Below are 19,851 nucleotides of genomic sequence, written 5' to 3'. Positions count from 1 at the left end.
AAACGTATTAAAAATACCGATAACCATATGTTATCCTTGAAATTCAGAACGTTGAGTTAATTCTCATCATCTCATAAGATAATATTAATAAACTTTCATATTGTTACTAATAGTCATAATAACACCCCCTATTTACAAAATAAGCAGGACATAGTGAAAACAAGGGATTCCATTCACATAAAGTGCTAAATGGAGCCATATTTAAAGCGGTGCTCACAAATAATAAATAATTAATCTTACCTTACCAGTAGCTACAATAGCTTCAAGTCACAACCAGTGTAATGAGGCTGTGTGCTGAGACTTACCCTTAAATAGGAAACAGAAGTGACCTCACTTCCCCTAATGCAGTGATTGGGGTATTAAAAATCTTAAATAATATTGGAATAAGTCCTATGTTACTAGCTGAAATCGTTACAGTGATTAAACATTAAAGTGAGAAAATTGATGGCCTTAAAGTGAACTTTTATAATACACTATAAGGGATAAAAAAAACCTTAATTGTAAAGACATCCCATAATGCATCTGGTCATTACAGACCAAACTGACATGATTGACAGGGCTACTCACCAATAAAACTGGTTCAGTGAAAACAGACCTAATCTCTATCCCATACGTCCCATAATGCATCTGGTCGTTACAGACCATGTCAGTCAAGTTCACTTTAAGGCCATCAATTTTCTCACTTTAATGTTTAATCACTGTAACGATTTCAGCTAGTAACATAGGACTTATTCCAATATTATTTAAGATTTTTAATACCCCAATCACTGCATTAGGGGAAGTGAGGTCACTTCTGTTTCCTATTTAAGGGTAAGTCTCAGCACACAGCCTCATTACACTGGTTGTGACTTGAAGCTATTGTAGCTACTGGTAAGGTAAGATTCATTATTTATTATTTGTGAGCACCGCTTTTAAATATGGCTCCATTTAGCACTTTATGTGAATGGAATCCCTTGTTTTCACTATGTCCTGCTTATTTTGTAAATAGGGGGTGTTATTATGACTATTAGTAACAATATGAAAGTTTATTAATATTATCTTATGAGATGATGAGAATTAACTCAACGTTCTGAATTTCAAGGATAACATATGGTTATCGGTATTTTTAATACGTTTTATACCCCCTTGGGGAACTAATTTCACGTAGGATTTAATCGAATTAATTAATTTTCGAAACTAGTGTATCCTTCTCCCCCCCTTTCTAAAGGGAGTTTATTAAATTAAAACTTCTCACACCTGTTATGAGCAAGTTCTCTTTCTCAAGAATCATATTCCTCTAATTTACCAGGTTACACACGCATATGAAATTGTGGTAGACCTGTGTATTTGAACTTGTTATCCAAATCCCTGAATCATAAGGTATGTGTTTCAATCTACTAGCACACTAACCAATTTATATAAAGGCTGTTACGTTATACATCTCTAACTAGTGAATATTAATAATTTTTGTTAGGTCGCATACCTATATGAACTTGCGTTCAGGCCTATGCGTTTGAACTTGTTATTCAAGCACTTAACCATAAGGTATGTGTTCAATGTACAGATATATTCATTTATTTGTTATTATTGAGCCCAGTATTATGCAGAATATGTTATTAATTGTTGTTAGTACTAAAAACGTATATTTCCCCAATTAGGCTTAATCTAACTTTCACCTGTGTACCCCACCGGTGTGTGGTTTTTTTCAAGTATCCAGAATACGTAATTGCCATTTCATTGATGCACTAACAGTATTTATCAAGCACTAGAGGTATGCCATATGTAATTATTATGTTCTTCTGATGATGAACTCCTCTTTATGTGTCTTTTTCTTTCTCTTTGGTATAATTGTGAATTCTTTGTTCTGAGATTGTATCACATAATTGTTTTCCATGGGTGTATTTTAAGATCATCCTCCTTGTATGTTATACCATATGTGTATGTATATTTTTTCCTCACATATTTATATATATATTTGTTTATTTTGCCCATGTTTTAAGTTCTGTCTTGCATTTTTCCTCGTTTATTGACATGTTCCCTCATATTATTGTTTTAATCAGGATAATATTCTGATATAATATTTTATATATATTTTTAGACATACCCCTGATGAAGTCTTAGAGTAAGACGAAACGCGTCGGGTTATTTGTTCATAAACATCAAATCTCCGAATTGTCAAAGGAGAAGGAGGAATCTATCAAAGTTATTTCAACTGGTCCTCTGTACTATATGGTGTTATCTGCAAGAAGAGATACTATACCGTTTTGTATCATTGCTTTTATGTTGTAATAAATTTTTACATGGAACATGTTAAATGTGGTTTTATGCTCACGAATTAGGAGTAAATATCTTAGGGAGACTGCTGTTTTTCCCCATTGAATATTGGGTGGAAAAACAACCCAAGTGCGCCCATTCCTCTACTGGCACATATATATATATATATATATAGGATGATTCAGAAGTCGCAGTACACTCCTTTGCTTCAAAAACTGTGCAGGAAATAGGAAAACTGAATACTCCAGTAAGGTATGGGTGAGGTGGGCTATCTTTTAGGGTATGTACCGAACATGGGCGCCATCTTCAAATCGGCCATCTTGAATCTAAGTCAGTTTTTTCACATGGAAAGGGGGTCGTGTAACATGTCAATCAACATCAGAATTTGCTGAAAAGTTTATTGCTGCAAACAGATTTGAAATAGCAGTTATGGTTCAAAAGTTACAAAACATTTTGTTGTTGCAGGTAACAGAAGATGGCTTTGACAAAAGAGGAGAAAATCAGAGTAATTTTGATGTCTGGAGAACAAAGTTTCTGTGTCATAGCTGCAGATTTTTTTTTTTAAATAATAGTTTTTATTGAGTGTTACGAATAACATCCATAATAAAAAAGGACACAAAAAATATAACAATCTAGCAGATATAACATCAGCAGTGAGAGAACACAAACAAAATGAAAAGGGGGGAAGGGGAGCCAAGCATGTCGATAGGTATATCACACACAGGTACCTCAAACAGACATGAGTTCATACAATTCAAAATAAGTGATTCGCATCAGAACACCAACAAAGTAAGAATTACCAATACCAATGCTAATGTCGAGAAACTCCTAGTACTAAATTGAGCTAAGAGTTATGAACTTATGAACTTAAAGGAGTCAAGATTCCCAAGATCAACATATGTCATACGTGACCAGGAGGAGTCATACCACTTTACATAGTCAGACCATTCAAGCCATGTATTAGAAATAGGAGAGCTGGATGGTGTGAATAAGCTACTATTCGTCTCAAAAATATAGTGTTTGTGAATCTTGGTTTTGATGGTCAGGATATCAGGAATCTTCGCCGATTTCCAGAGCTGGGCAATGGACGCCTTCGAGGCTATCAAGATATGTCCTAACAAATAATTAACTGAGGCGGCCACATGTAAACGGGAATAATGAAATAAAGCTAAGAGGGGATCTAATGGGATGGCATAACCTAACACCTCTAAAATTAGAACAAAGATCTCACTTCAAAGTGGTTGTAAGATTGGGCATAACCAAAAATATGCATAATGCTCCCTATTTGTTCACAGCCCCTCCAACAATAAGGAGAGACATTCGGCCATATTTTATGAAGACGGTCTGCACTGGCTGCTGGGAAGTAGGGGGAGTAGCTGCCAGTGCAGCTGCTGCAGCGCAGAGAGTCACGTGAAGCGTTGCTGAGTTCCGGATAGCGTGCTCCTCTCAGGCTGAGCCTGATCATGTGTTGAGAGGCTCCACTCATTTCTGCGGTGAGGTAGTATGTTTATATATGCCCGGGGAAGTCACCTTGTCCTACATGAGTGCGGGGACACGGCGTGGCGGGCGGGCGCATGTGCAGTCTATGAAGGGGGGGGGGAAGGTGGGTGATTATAAGTCTGCCTGTGCTGTCTGTATGTAAGTGTGTGTCTGTGTGAGGGAGGGGGGAATAATCATGGTGTCTGTGCTGCGTGTGTGTGTTTGTTACTCATGATGCCTGTGCTGTCTGTACATATGGGCGGTGGGGGGATTAATTATGGTATGTGTGCTGTTTGTATATGTTTGTGTGTGTGTGTGTGTGTGTGTGTGTGTGTGTGTGTGTGTGTGGGGATTTATCATGGTGCCTGTGCTGTCTCTCAATGTGGGTGAGGGGGATTAATCCTGATGCCTGTGCTGTCTGTCTTTGTTGGGGGTATGATCATGGTGTCTGTACTGTCTGTATATGTGTGTGTGTGTGGGGGATTAATTATGGTGCCTGCGCTGTCTGTACGTGTGTGTGTGTGTGTGTGGGGGGGGGGGGAGGATTAATCATAATGCCTGTGCTGTCTGTATATGTGTGTGTGTGTGTGTGGGGGGGGGATTAATTATGGTGCCGGTGCTGTCTGTATATGCGTGGGTGAGGGGGGATTAATTTTGGTGCCTGTCTGTATATGATTGTGTGTGTGTGTGTGTGTGTGTGTGTGTGTGTGTGTGTGTGTGTGTGTGTGTGTGTGTGTGGTGGAAATTTATCATGGTGCCTGTGCTGCCTGTATATGATTGTGCGCGTGTGTGTGTGTGTGTGTGGGGGGGATTTATCATGGTGCCTGTGCTGTCTCTCAATGTGGGGGAGGGGGATTAATCCTGACGCCTGTGCTGTCTGTCTATGTTGGGGGGGTGATCATTGTGTCTGTTCTGTCTGTATATGTGTGTGTGGGGGGATTAATTATGCTACCTGCGCTGTCTGTACGTGTGTGTGTGTGTGTGTGTGTGTGTGTGTGTGTGTGTGTGTGTGTGTGTGTGTATTAATCATAAATACCTGTGCTGTCTGTACATGTGTGGGGGGGATTAATTATGGTGCCTGTGCTGTCTGTATATGTGGGGGGGGGGGATTAATTTTGGTGCCTGTGCTGTCTGTAGATGATTGTGTGTGTGTGGTGGGAATTTATCATGGTGCCTGTGCTGTCTCTCAATGTGGGGGAGGGGGATTAATCCTGATGCCTGTGCTGTCTGTCTATGTTGGGGGATGATCATGGTGTTTGTGCTGTCTGTATATGTGGGGGGATGGTTATGGTGCCTGTGCTGTCTGTATATGTGGGGGGATGGTTATGGTGCCTGTGCTGTCTGTATATGTGGGGGGTGGGTGATTATGATGCCTGTGCTGTCTATGTGGGGGGGAGGGGAATGATCATGGTGTCTGTTCTGTCTGTATATGTAGGGGGGATGATTATGGTGCCTATGCTGTCTATTGAGGGCATATGTGAATCTGGCACTGCACTACTGGGGCACATGTGTATCTAGCACTATTGGGGGCTTATGTGTATCTGGCACTGCACTACTGGGGGTATATGTGAATCTGGCACTATTGGAGGCATATGTGTACCTGGCACTATTGGGGGCATATGTGTATCTGGCACTATTGGGGGCATATGTGTATCTGGCACTATTGGGGGCGTATGTGTATCTGGCACTATTAGGGGCATATGTGCATCTGGCACCATTGGAGGCATATGTGTATCTGGCACTACTGGGGTCATATGTGTATCTGGCACTGCACTATTGGGGGTGTATGTGTATATGGCACTGCACTATTGGTGACATATGTGTATCTGGGCCCCCATAAGTGTATCACGCCCCCATTTGTTATTGGCGACACCCATTTTTGGGTGCGCACACAGTACCATTAGCACATTTTTTTCTACTTGCACCACTGTAAATATGTATATATAATATGTGGAAGACCTCCTGAGCCTGGGATAACTGCTGGGGAGGGAGCGGGGAACACGCAGAGACCTGAAGCACAGGCAGCAAAATGCGTTTAGTGGTCCTCGGATTTCACTGAATTTTTTAATGTGGCTCACAAGGTTGAAGGTTGAAGACCCCTGCCTTAACCCATAGTGTCTGTGTCACACGCCATAGGCGGCGTTCACCGCGCTTACCCCTGCATACCTGCTGGTCTGTGTTGCGGCCTCCACCTTCGGTGGTCCATGGGCTCCGGCGCCTGGCTGGCGTGGCCCCCAGCGGTTCCCCGGGGCAGGGGCGCCGCCATGACACCTGGCATCACGTGGGCGGGGAGCAGGTGACGTCATCAGACTGTTCCGCCAATCCAGCGGAGGCGGGAGATTCAAAGGCAGACGCCGGTCAGCGCCTCGGCACATGAGTATCGTCTTTTCCCCTGAAGTGGATGCCAGTGCTTCTGTCCTCGGCGGATCTCTCTGCAGCTTACCCCAGTGTCTCCGGCATTTCCAGGTGTCAGTTGTTGCACAGCTTCCAGCGTTCCCAGCCGCTGCTGGGTTCCACTGCGCTCCAGTCACCAGTGCTTCTTGGAGTCAGCATGGACTGCAAGTTAAACGTCGCTCTCAAGTTACACAAGTCCTCAGTGTCTTTAACCCTCGCTCTCAAGTTATACAAGTCCTCAGTGTCTTTAACCCTTGCTCTCAAGTTATACAAGTCTTCAGTGTCTTTAACCACCGCTCTCAAGTTCTTCAAATTATCAGAGTCTTAACCACCGCTCTCAAGTTCTTCAAATCATCAGTGTCTTTAACCACCGCTCTCAAGTTCTTCAAATCATCAGTGTCTTTAACCACCGCTCTCAAGTTCTTCAAATCATCAGTGTCTTTAACCACCGCTTTCAAGTTCTTCAAATCATCAGTGTCTTTAACCACCGCTCTCAAGTTCTTCAAATCATCAGTGTCTTTAACCACCGCTCTCAAGTTCTTCAAATCATCAGTGTCTTTAACCACCGCTCTCAAGTTCTTCAAATTATCAGAGTCTTAACCACCGCCCTCAAGTTCTTCAAATCATCAGTGTCTTTTAACCACCGCTCTCAAGTTCTTCAGTCACCAGTGTCTTTTGCCATCACTCACAAGTACTTCCGGGACATTCCTCCATACGCTCCTTCTCTGTTATGTGACATTGTGTTGCTCTCTTCCTGCAATAAAGTCCTTTAATATTTCACCAAGCTTTACTGTCAGAGTCCTGTATGAGGAAGACCTATATCAAGCCATCCCTGTTCCGACCCAACTGTGGTTCCTCTCCCCTACCATCGGGAGAACCCCCGAGTTCACAACACCCCCAACCTAGGTCAGTGACAGTCTGGCAATACCTGGTGTGCCGAGCTGCCTGTGCATTGCCTGGGATGGAGGGCGGAGGCTCGCTCAGCAGGCAGGAGCTGGCACCGGTGTCCAGCACCACAATGCAGTACAGGGAAGAAACTGAAATTAAACTACAATTCCCAGCAAGGCCAGGCACTGCTGATGTCTCCACAGTGTGATAAGGATTACTATGTAGGCATGATGTGTAAAGGGAACTGCTACTGTGTGGGCATGATGTGTATAAGGGGTACTACTATGTAGCGTAATTTGATTAGGGGGTACTATTGTATAGTCATGCTCCTTTCCCACAAGATCATGACCCTTTTTGCACATGCACGTTCCCTATTTCAAATATGGGGGGCGCCAGTCCCATACTTTGCCAGGGGCGCCTGGACCCCTAGAAAGACCCCTGCCATACTGTTACATATATTCAGGGGGAGAGCTTCAGTTTTATTGGTATTAAGTATTGGTATTAAGTTTGTAGTTTGGAGTAAAGCTCAAGCACATCATGTAAGTGGGGAAGGGAAAGGTCTGGTCACAGAAGACATAAAATGTCGTCAGCGAACAGGCATATTTTATGTTGTATCCCGCCTATGAGGAGATACAAATCACTGTATCTGTTCTAATACATTCCGCCAATGGCTCTACAGCTAGGGCAAATATCAGCGGGGATAAGGGGCAACCCTGTCGTGTCCGATTGGTTATGTCAAATCTTGTAGAGTATCACCCATTGGTGAACACCTTAGCTGACGGACAAGAATACAAAGCTAAAATGGAACTGAGAAAATCACCGTCAATGCCAAACCTCTGTAGCACCTGCTGCATATAGTTCCAATGTAGCCTATCAAATGCTTTCTCAGCATTGAGGGACAGAAGCAGTAAAGGCTGGTCTGACAATTGGCAATGTTCGATGATACCTATCACTCTTCTCGTGTTATCAGAAGCTTGCCTACCAGTGACAAAGCCAACCTGATCTGGGTCAATTAGACTAGGTAAAAGAGGGGCGAGCCTGTTTGCAATCAGTTTCGCAAATACTTTGACATCGACGTTAAGTAAAGCGATGGGGGCAATCATTTTGGACAGATGTAGGTGATTTACCGGGTTTTGGAATTGTTATAATTTGGGACTCCAGCATTTCCTTAGGGAAACAAGAATTATTAGAGGCTTCATGAAAGACATTTAGTAAGATAGGAGCCAGGATACTCTTCATAGGTGTGCGCAGGGGGGGTGCCTGGTGCGCACAGGCACCCCCTAATGTCTGGCACCCCGATCTCACATGCCTGATGCAGCGATCGCCAAGCAGGCTGATTACTGTCCCCTCTGTGCTGCACCCTGTCAGAACTGCATTACTGACCGGATGCCTGGGTTAATCAAGGGTGCCACTGCCACCGGCTTTCAAACTCCCGGCTCCACCTCCATGTATAAAAACAGCGTGATGTGATTACGCCATGCTGCTCGCATGCCCACCCGCCACACCCGCCACATGCCCACCTGTCTCCTTCTATTCTATGCCAACGCCAGCCACTGATGAAGAGCAGCATGCAGCCAGTGTTCCTCTTAAGAAGACAAATTCAATACTGGCAGGCAGTCGGCAGAAACATTGACACGTCACTCCTTTTTCCAGCAGCAGCAGTACTAGTCTGCGACTGTCAGTGTCAGTGGATAACTGACTTGTAAGTAACTGCTGCAGCTTGCAGGGGACAGAGAGGGGGAGCCAGACCAGGCTGAGGAGGAGCACTGTAATTGCAGTGAGTGCCATCAAGGGTGTTTGTTTGGTGCACACCACAACATCTGACAATGTATCTGCTTTATTAGGATTGGTACAAGGGTGGATATTTTATATTGCGCTGACCGTCAATAGATGGTGCTAGACACGCCCAAAAGGCGGTGCTAGAAACACCCCTCTGACGGTGCACCCCCTAAAAAAATGTGCTGCGCACGCCTATGATACTCTTAAATTGTTTATGAAAGTTAGAGGAATAACCGTCAGGGCCAGGGGCTTTGCCCAGAGGATGGGAGCCTATGGCGGCCGCCTCTTCCTCAAGAGTCCATGGGGAGGTAAGAAAATCGGTGTCTCAAGTTGATGAAGATTTTAAGGGGAGATTCCGAAGAAACGCAGAGATCTCCGAAGGTTCAGATTGGGAAGTATTAGGGTCGTCTTTGAAGTAATATAATTGGGAATAATGGGGGTAATTCCAAGTTGATCGCAGCAGGATTTTTTTTTAGCAATTGGGCAAAACCATGTGCACTGCAGGGGAGGCAGATATAACATGTGCAGAAAGAGTTAGATTTGGGTGGGTTATTTTATTTCTGTGCAGGGTAAATAATGGCTGCTTTATTTTTACACTGCAAATTAGATTGCAGATTGAACACACCACACCCAAATATAACTCTCTCTGCACATGTTATAACTGCCTCCCCTGCAGTGCACATGGTTTTGCCCAATTGCTAACAAAAATCCTGCTGCGATCAACTTGGAATTACCCCAATATTCCGCAAATGTGTTGGCTCTTCCAGTAGGATCTATAACTTTAGCGCCATTGGAAGTATATACTGCCTGAATGCATACCCTAGCTCTGCGGCTACAAAGTTTATGGGCCAAAAGCAGACCAGCCTTATTGACTAAAGCATAGGTCTTCAACCTGTGGCCCTCCAGATGCTGTGGAACTACACATCCCAGCATGCCCTGCCACAGTTTTGCTATTAAGGCATGCTAAAACAGAAGCAGTGCATGCTGAGATGTGTAGTTCCACAGCATCTGGAGGGCCACAGGTTGAAGACCCATGGACTAAAGTATAATGTCTTTGATTACGCCTCTGAATGTTACTGTGAACTTCAGCAAGCGCAAAAGAATTAACCTTATCTCGGGCCGCTAGAAGTCGGGTAAAAGTAGTCTTATTTAAAGGATACACTTTGTGAGCCTTCTCTAAAGTAGCAATCTCCAGCTCCACGGAAGCAAGTTGTTGTTTAATTTCTCGCTTTAGTTTAGCCACGATTTATATCGCTGAGGATCTAACAACTGCTTTCAGCGAGTACCAATGGGTGAAAATAGAGGTATCTGACGGATAATTAGTGTCTAAATACAACTCCAGAGAGTTCTGTATTGCTTGGAGACCTAGTGGCCGCATCAAAAGATGAGAGCCCAGTCTCCAGGGCCCAGGGGTAACCATATAAGAAGATATATCCCAGTGGATAAATAGGGTAGGGGGCGTGATCCGACCACGACATCGGCAAGATATCGATTTTGCTCAACGAGGCTAAGGTCCATCTTTCCACAATGGCCAAATTTATGCAGGAGTACGACCTATGTACATGCGAGTAGATGGTATAATCTCGCACCGAAGGGTGCTTGACCAGCCAAGCATCATACAAGCCGTATTCAGCTAATAAGTGTCTAAATGGACCCAAAGGGGTATGAGGTTTAACTGGATGGGGAACCATAGGTGGATTGGACCTATCAATGCTAGGATCTGGAGCTAAATTAAAGTTACCCAGAAGTAAAATAGCACCTTTCGCCTTTTCATGGAGAATGCGGAAGAACTTTCTGCAGAAAGGTGTTTGCTTGGTATTGGGCGCATAGCAGCAGGCAATGATAACCTCAACGTTTTCCAGGTGACCTATTAACACTAGATATCTTCCATCTGTCACAACTGAGGGCCTGAGCTGACGGGAGGCAGCCTCAGTTGTAGGGGCTGAGATGTAACGGAACCTGGGAGGTTGTATCAGACCCTTAGACATGTAAGTAACATGTAGAATAACTGCCCGAAGGCGTGACCACGACAACCAGGATAAAAGTCAATGATGTTTATTATGACAAACTCCGTAACACAGCAGCAGTAAAGGAAACATAAAAGTCAACAGAGGATAAATACAATTCCTGGGTACTACAGGGTGGCAAGGGCCACAGGCACTGGTAGAGTGAGACAGTTCTTATAATCTTCTAGTTGGAAAGTTCTTACCAGACCTGACTGTAGCAATGGAGAGAACCCAGGATCGTACCAGCTGGTGTTCCAGGAAAGGCTGGGTTGCTGAAGATAAAACGGCTGCTGTGGATACTGGCTGGAACCAGACTGTTGTTGGTACGGAGTGGATACTGGCTGGAACCAGTTAAATAACAAACGAACTTGAGAGCGATGAAATAATAATGAAGTTTGGAGTTTAAGAGCCGTGAAATAATAATAATACAGGTGGAGAGTGGTAAACTGCAGAAAGGACACCGGCCCTTTAAGAGAAGCTGTACACTGCTGGAAGCTGGGCTGGAAGCAGGTGATTGATGAAGTTTGGAGTTTGAGAGCGGTAAAATAATAATACCGGTGGAGAGTGGTAAACTGCAGAAAGGACACCGGCCCTTTAAGAGAAGCTGTACACTGCTGGAAGCTGGGCTGGAAGCAGGTGATTGTTGTAAACTGGAAACAGGTGAGTCCAGAATGGATCGGAGAGTCAGGCTACACCGCAGATGGAATGCTGGTGCGGGTCTCTATAGCAGAAGTCTGGAGACAGGAGCTGGAACCTGGAAGACAACCACAGGAGAGAGACAAACTGGAACTAGGTTAGACAACCAAAGCACTGACGCCTTCCTTGCTCAGGCACAGCTTACTTATACCTGCAGCAAGGAAGGGGTTGGCTAGGCAATTATGCAAATCAACAATACAGACAGCAGATTGGTGGAAATGATCAGATGACAAAATCCAAGATGGCTGCGCCCATGCAGACACTTGGAGGGAAGTTTGGTTTGTAATCCATGTGAGAATTGAAACAGTAATGGCGACGTCGGCCACAGGAGACAGGAGACGCCAGACTGACAAGCGCACATTTAACCACGCGGGCACAGCGGAGGCCGCGGCTGATGAAATCACCACTCTGACATTCTGCATGTGGAAACTCAGGAACAGCGGGATCCGGTCCTGGAACGCTGAGCCAGCCTTAGGAGGCATCTGAAGGGTAAGTAATGGCGTCCAGATACCCGGATCGTGACACCATCAGGGTCTGAGTGTTGGGACGATAGCATAAACGGACAGGTCTGAGCAATAAGAAGGGCCATTCTCGCTTTTTTAACAGGGCTATTAGCCGTAAAACACTGGGGATATCTTGCATTAGTGAAACATGGGGGGAGTTTGATTCTGAAAGTGCTTTTCTTGTACAGCCACAATATGCGCTTTCTGTTTATGGAAGTAGTTAAGGGCCAGCTTTCTCTTATTAGGGGAGTTCACCCCTTTAGCATTAATCAAAAGAACATTCACCATGGCTCAAGTAATAAACCCAACGGGTGCAGAGGTGTTCCGATACCTATGTACTGGGTACCTGTCCTCATTCAAAACATGGGATGGCTCACAAAAAAAGAAAAAGAACACACAATGAAGAAGGACTGGGAAAAATAAAACATACTAAACAACTTAACTGGTCTACCTTGAGAACACAACCAGACACCGTGTCTCGGCATCTGTATACATCTGAAGGGGGGGTAGTGGCAATTCACCAACCCACCATCCCAACCCCGAAAGAAAACAGATCTTCCGACAGTCCAGGCACCCCCCAAGCAGCCCCCCAATAATCTACCTCACCACACTTAATTACAGTAAGTGGCATGTTATACCAAATAGGGAGTGTGAGCCCCTCGGAGGGAGCCCGGAGCGACGTTAAACCCGCATCAAATAAACATAACATCAATAGCGACAATATTTAAGTAAAAAATAAGGTCAATACAGGTAAAATGGCAAATCAACAGTGAAAGGACTATACATCAGCCTACACTCTCAATTTACCTCCAGAGCTTTAAAAAAAAAAAAAAAGGAAGCAATAAGAAGGCACCAAATTGAAGCTGACAACAGGCCATAATATAATGAACATAGTGTTAGGTTAAGCACTAATATAGAGTAATAAGCAGCAGTGAAATACTAAGCTACAACCTAAGCTAGCCACCTACTCCACTGTGGACCAGTCCTGCTGGAGTCGACTATTGGGAGAGGGGACACTAGTTAGATCTACAATGTTCCAAGAGTCTAGGAGTTTTGATCCTTCTTCCGCGCTGTTGACTACGATTGTGGAACCTTCATGAGCAATGAGAAGTTTAGTACAAAATCCCCAGCGGTAAGATATATTAGCCTTCCTCAAGGCCAATGTAACGGGTTGAAATGAACGTCTCTTGAAAAGGTTGGCTTGGGACAAATCACCAAATAGCTGCAGTTCCCCAAGAGCCGCGGATGTATCCGATGATAGTCAGGCCGATTTCAGGATCGCTTCATTAATATGAAAATAGTGCATTTTCATAAGAACATCCCTAGGAGCAGTGTTCAGAGCGGCCTTGGCTTTAGGGAGTCTGTGTATTCTGTCAATAATAAGATCCGCCAATGAGGCTCGTGGTAAAAGCTTTTTAAACAAATCGACAGCATAGTCATCAAGGCTGCTATGTGACACAGCTTCCGGAACTCCTCGTAATTTAAGGTTACTACGTATGGATTTGTCCTCCAGGTCTGTGTGCTTATCCCTGAGCCTATGTAATTCAGCCTCAAGAGCATCATGAGAGTCAATTAAGCTGTTATGTGACCCAATGACTTCCTCCATTTTTGTTTCCAAACGGTTGCTGTGATGCCTAATCTCGTCAATGGATTGTTGGCACGCCTGCAGTGCGGAGCGGAATTTAGCTGCAATTTCGGTTTTGAACTGAGATATAAGTAATTTCATTGTACCAACAGTCAGTGCGTCAGAGTCGCTAATCATATCTGTGGAGGGAGAAGGCAGTATCGGAGGTGCAGGGCCAGAAGGAGAAGTAAAAGGCCGGGGGTTAGCATTTTGTACCAGAAGTTTATTCCCCATTTTTTTGGAAGGTTGAGGAGATGATTTAAAAAATGAAATTTGAGAGACTTACTTGGAGGATTTCTGGCGTTTGGAAGGCATAGCAGAGCTCGAAAAGTACTGGGGAGAAGTTCTTGACTGGAGGCTATGGAGGCGAAGATTCCACAAAAATAAATACCAGTTAACACATATCCCGTGTTAGGACTGAGGTGGGAGAGGAAGTCATCAGAACATATACATTATTGGTGGATGAACGGTGCAGAAAGCGTCCCACAAGTGAGAGTGCAATATATCAAAGAAGTCACTAGATGGAGCTCCAAGCACTACAATGGTGTGCAACACAGCTTATAGGACAGAGAAGGGTGCCATACTTGCCTACCTGACCCTCTCCATGAGGGAGAAATGCTGTGTTCCTGGACTTTCCTGGTAATGTATGATTGCCATCACCTGTGGTGAGCTAGTTAATTAATAAGAAAGGTGTTTCACCACAGGTGATGGCAATCATACATTACCAGGAAAGTCCAGGAACAGAGCATGTTCTCCCTCATGGAGAAGGTCAGGGTAGGCAAGTATGGGGTGTACAGGGCCAGAATTTTGCACCCTTGATGTAATAATTCACAACAACACTGGTGCTGCTCTGCTGACATACTGTAGATGGGGGATTCAGCGGTGAATTGAACCCTGCAGGTGCCGCACGGAAGCTCAAATTATGGGTTCTGTGGTGCTTGGTGGCGTCCAGCTAACACAGAGTAGTCCAGTGCTGACACAGGCGGGTTATAGATACCGGGGGTGTCCGCAGCCACTCAATGGATAGCCTAATGCAGTGTGAGGAGAGGAGCTGTCTTATTTTGCTCCCATGGTGTATACCGTAGGAACCAGGTATGGGGCTGACTGACCTGGTTATGTGGCAGGCTCCCCAAGTAACTGGAATAGAGAGGTGGAGAGTGCCCAGGCCCTCCAGGAACACAGGAGCCACGGCCGCCACCGCGTGACACAAGACGTCGCCACCTGGGACCCAGGAAGGGATGACACAGACGCTGCCTCAGACACCCCGGCAGGCAGAGACGCCTCCGGTCCCGATCTCCGCTGTGGGGATGTTCTGCTCCAGCAATGCAGTGATCCAGGGTCGCGGGTGTAACTATATAGTCCCCGGGTGCACTGTGAGGGGAAGGCCGCAACCTGCAAGGACACTAAAAGTGTCCCCCGGCTCCACGGGTTCGTCCCCTCTATTCCAGAGGCTGGTAGTTGGCGGGTGGAAGATGGTAGGGACCTGTGGGAGCCCCCAACAATGCAGGAGTTCTGTTTTTGAAAGGGCTTATGCAGGAGCTCCGGGAACCTGCGTCTGTCTGGTTTGCTCGCTAGGCCACGCCCCCATAGCTGCAGATTTTAACAACCGGCACCCAGAAAAACCTGCAATTTTACAGAACACTGTCAGATGTCTAATTTCCAAATTCTGAAAAACTGGGACTGTGGCTGACAAGTCACGGAGTGGTCGCCCAAACATATATATACTGTATATATCTATATGCAGCATGGTTGGTGTAATGGTTAGCATTACTGCCTCACAGCACTGAGGTAATGGGTTCTATTCCCACCATGGCCATAGCTATGTGTAGTTTGTATATTCTCCCTGTACTTGCGTGGGTTTCCTCCGGGTTCTCCGGTTTCTTCCCAAAATCCAAAAATAAACTGGTAGGTTAATTGGCTCCCAACAAAATTAACTCTAGCGTGAATGTGTGTGGTGTACATGTGGTAGGGAATGATATTTCTTATTTTGTTAGGTAGGTAGATAGCTATTTAGTTATGTAAGTAGATTGCTAGTTAGGTAGTTTTTTAAGTAGCTAGTTTGGTAAATTGATAGATTTTTGGTTGGTAGATCGGTAGGCAGTACTTTTGTGGAATCCTATATTTGGACTTAACAGCGTGCTGAATTGAATAGCTCCAGGACATCCTTCCTGATGCTATTAACAATGCGGTCAGTTTTATCAACCATGTTTGAATCAACACAGAAAAAACAACAACACATTGGCCCCCACCGAAAAAAATGGGTTGGATAATTTATGTCCCTGGGTTGGTGATGGGGGGGTACTGTGTCTAAGAGACTGACAGATGCTGACATGCTGACGCTGACACAAACAGACGCTGACACACAGACTTACAGACACAAAGACAGATGCTAACACACAGATGCCGACATACTGACAGATGCTGACACACATACGCTGACATACTGTCACAGACAGATGCTGACACACAGGTGCTGACATAATGACAGACAGCTGATGACACACAGACGTTGACATACTGACAGATGCTGACACAGAGACACTGACACATGCAGACACACAGATGCTGACATACACTGACATACTGACACTGAGACACTAACCGATGATAACACACAGATGCCGATACACAGACGCTGACATACTGACACCTATAAACACTGACAGGTTCACCTACGCATAATGTGTGTCCCTTGCCTCCCTGCATGCATCTGCATGGTGGGGATCAGGGGTGTAAGTGCAGCCACTTGGGGGTGTGGTGGGTGCACAATGGGGGTCATTCCAAGTTGATCGCAGCAGGAAATTTTGTAGCAGTTGGGCAAAACCATGGCCCTCATTCCGAGTTGTTCGCTTGTTATTTTCCTTCGCATCGGTGCGATTTTCTGCTAACTGCGCATGCGCAATGTTCGCACTGCGGCTGCGCCAAGTAAATTTGCTAAGAATTTTGGTATTTTACTCATGGCATTACAAGGTTTTTTCTTCGTTCTGCTGATCGTAGTGTGATTGACAGGAAGTGGGTGTTTCTGGGCGGAAACTGGCCGTTTTATGGGAGTGTGTGAAAAAACGCTGCCGTTTCTGGGAAAAACGCGGGAGTGGCTGGAGAAACGGGGGAGTGTCTGGGCGAACGCTGGGTGTGTTCGTGACGTCAAACCAGGAACGACAAGCACTGAACTGATCGCACTAGAAGAGTAAGTCTCGAGCTACTCAGAAACTGCAAAGAAAAATCTTTTCGCAATATTGCGAATACTTCGTTCGCAATTCTGCTAAGCTAAGATTCACTCCCAGAGGACGGCGGCTTAGCGTGTGCACTGCTGCGAAAAGCGGCTAGCGAGCGAACAACTCGGAATGAGGGTCCATGTGCACTGCAGGGGAGGCAGATATAACATGTGCAGAGAGAGTTAGATTTGGGTGTGGTGAGTTCAATCTGCAATCTAATTTGCAGTGTAAAAATAAAGCAGCCAGTATTTACCCTGCACAGAAACAATATAACCCACCCAAATCTAACTCTCTCTACACATGTTATATCTGCCTCCCCTGCAGTGCACATGGTTTTGCCCAACTGCTAAAAAATTTCTTGCTGCGATTCACTTGGAATTACCTCCAATGTAATCCACTGCCGCTGGGGGGGTGGGGATAAGAGGCGCACAGTCTGAGCAACTGCGTCGGGTGGTGATGCCAGTGTAAGCAGGGGGCGGGATAGCACAGTCTGTGCAGCTGCCACCTGGGTGGGGGTGCTGGTGTAAGCTGCAGCTGCGTGTGTGTGTGTGTGTGGGGGGGGGGGGGGTCATTGTCGGTGCACAATCGGAGCAGCTGGTGGGGTGTGCCAGTGTAAGGTGCAGCTGCTGGTGGGGGGCGTTTTCAGTGGTACGACAGCATAGTCTGAGCAGCTGCCACCTGGAGGGTGTATCGGTGTAAGCTGCAGCCGCTGGGGAGAGGGGCGGCTACAGCGATGGCACAGTCTAAGCGCGGAGGGAGGCACAATGTATGCTACAGCCGCGGGGTGCCTGTGGGGGGGCATAGTGAAAGTTGCTGCAGCCGCCTAAACAGCTTTTGTAATGGACACACTTTCTGGACGTCGATAATGTGTTTCAGAGCCCAAACTCAGCGCCTAAATACAAATCTGAATTGCGCCCATCGGTGACCCTGGAACAGGTGCAAGTGATGCACAAACAGTAGGTGGAATTAACAGGCAGCCAAAAAAATAACTGAATCGGCCCAATAGTGTTAATGAGGTACAGAGGTATAGTACATTGCAGGCAAAGCACTTGGAATAGCAAGAGACAAAAAACAGGAAACACGTAGACAGGTGAGTACACAGAGAGTCCTAGAAATAGGGATGCAAAATGTTCAGCAACAAGCTAGACTGGACAATCAGTTGGCATAATTTGCTTGGTTTAGACCAGTGGTTCTCAAACTCGGTCCTCAGGACCCCACACAGTGCATGTTTTGCAGGTAACCCAGCAAATGCACAGGTGTATTCGTTATTCACTGACACATTTTAAAAGGTCCACAGGTGAAGCAAATTATTTCACTTGCGATTCTGTGAGGAGACCTGCAAAACATGCACTGTGTGGGGTCCTGAGGACCGAGTTTGAGAACCTGTGGTTTAGACCATCCTTTATACCCCACTGAGGTGGGGACCATATATGACACTGCGCAGACCATTCTCAGAGATCCAAGAGTAGGTAAGTATGCAGAGTAGGTAAGTACGTCTTGTCCTCAGTGTCACAGGTTTGTGGATCAGATCTGAATCAGGAATCGTGGGCTGGACTGACGAGGAGTGCAGGAAACGAGGTGCATGTATCAAAGGCTTACTCATGGATCAATCAATAGCATAGGAAGTGACCTTGGATTATCAAAGAGGTTGGCGACCACTGGACACCCCCTTTTATACACATGGAACCAATTCAGGGGAACTGAGCCCAAGGTCTTAGTTCACAGGACAATGGGGCTAGAAATGTAGGAGTAGAATAAGGGATAAACAGGTAATCAATAGTATGCCTGGAATCCACTTATGAAGGGTACCATAGCTGGGTACCTGAAGCCTAAATCCTCAGAGAGGGACATATATTTAGTACCCAAAACCCAGAGTTAATCACCCTGGTGGAGACTCAGCATGAACTCCAACTCTCAGAGAGAGGACCCTCAAAACACAAACACCATCGATGATCACACCAATGGTATATTGAGCAGATATAGACTTGGAGCTGTAGTGCTGGGTAGGCAATGTAGAACTAATTTAGCAGTAGTACAAATTGTAGTAGTACAAACAAGTGTAGAGACATTCCACTTAAACCTGCAATAAGTAGGTGAGTTGAAATACAGAAGACTTACTTGAAGTCACTTGCTGAAAACATACTGGAGACTTGGCACTTGGAAGCGCTATAACAGTCAATGATAAATCTGGATATCTCAGAGTACTGTTGTAATAGTTAGTCCATGTATAACCACTGTGGAACCAGAATGTGGGAAACAGGCTGGACCGGACCAAAAACCAGAGTGATGGTAGCAGATTGAAGCAGGCTTGATCTGGACTGGAACTGGATATATCTGGTAGAACTAGACTGGAACCAGAAAACAGGCTGAACCAGAGTGGAGCCGGAGAATAACAGCAGATGAAACCAGAGGAAAACAGCATGTTGAACTGGGCTGGAATCAGAAGTGAACAGCAGACTGAACCCAGCTGGAGCTGAAGGATAACAGCAGGTGAGACTGAACTGGACTGAAGGCAGCAAACTGACACTCATGACTGGTGACATGTATTAACATATAACTTTTATTATGACAATAATAGCAAATTATAAAGCTTATCGTGAATTTGTGAGTATATTGGGGGTCATTCCAACCCGTTCGTACGCAGCGGTTGTTCGCTGCGGTGCGAATGGGTCGAAACTGCGCAAGTGCGGTGTGTGCACTGCGCACGTGCGTCGTTGCCCTGTGATGTCCGTCGCCGGGAAACGACGTGCACAGCGAAAAAAGAAGACGCAGCACCGATTGCATGAAGATTGACAGCGGAGAGGCGTTCCGGGGTGGATACTCACCGTTGGATGCCGTTTTCGGGGAGTGGTCGTCCGAACGCAGGCGTGTCCAGGCAAACGGAGGGCGGATGTCTGACGGCAAAACCGGGAGGAACATCGCTGGATCCGTCACACAGGGTAAGTAGCTCCAGCCTTACTTCTAGGTTGATGAAAACTTTTTTTGCTTAGCAGGGATGCACAAGCGTTCGCAGC

General features: G+C 45.6%; 1 long non-coding RNA gene across 1 annotated transcript; it reads left to right on the top strand.

Annotated features, from left to right (window-relative positions):
* The first annotated feature begins 1,287 nt into the window (after positions 1 to 1,287).
* Positions 1,288 to 2,281, top strand: LOC134935337 (uncharacterized). Its single transcript, XR_010180065.1, has 4 exons — positions 1,288 to 1,359; positions 1,454 to 1,524; positions 1,638 to 1,750; positions 2,078 to 2,281. It is a non-coding gene; the product is annotated as an uncharacterized LOC134935337 (long non-coding RNA).
* Positions 2,282 to 19,851: the final 17,570 nt, after the last annotated feature.

Source organism: Pseudophryne corroboree, chromosome 6 (genome assembly GCF_028390025.1).
Source record: "Pseudophryne corroboree isolate aPseCor3 chromosome 6, aPseCor3.hap2, whole genome shotgun sequence".
Taxonomy (NCBI): domain Eukaryota; kingdom Metazoa; phylum Chordata; class Amphibia; order Anura; family Myobatrachidae; genus Pseudophryne; species Pseudophryne corroboree.
Note: the sequence above shows the minus strand (reverse complement) of the source record. Positions and strands in the feature narration are given on the sequence as shown.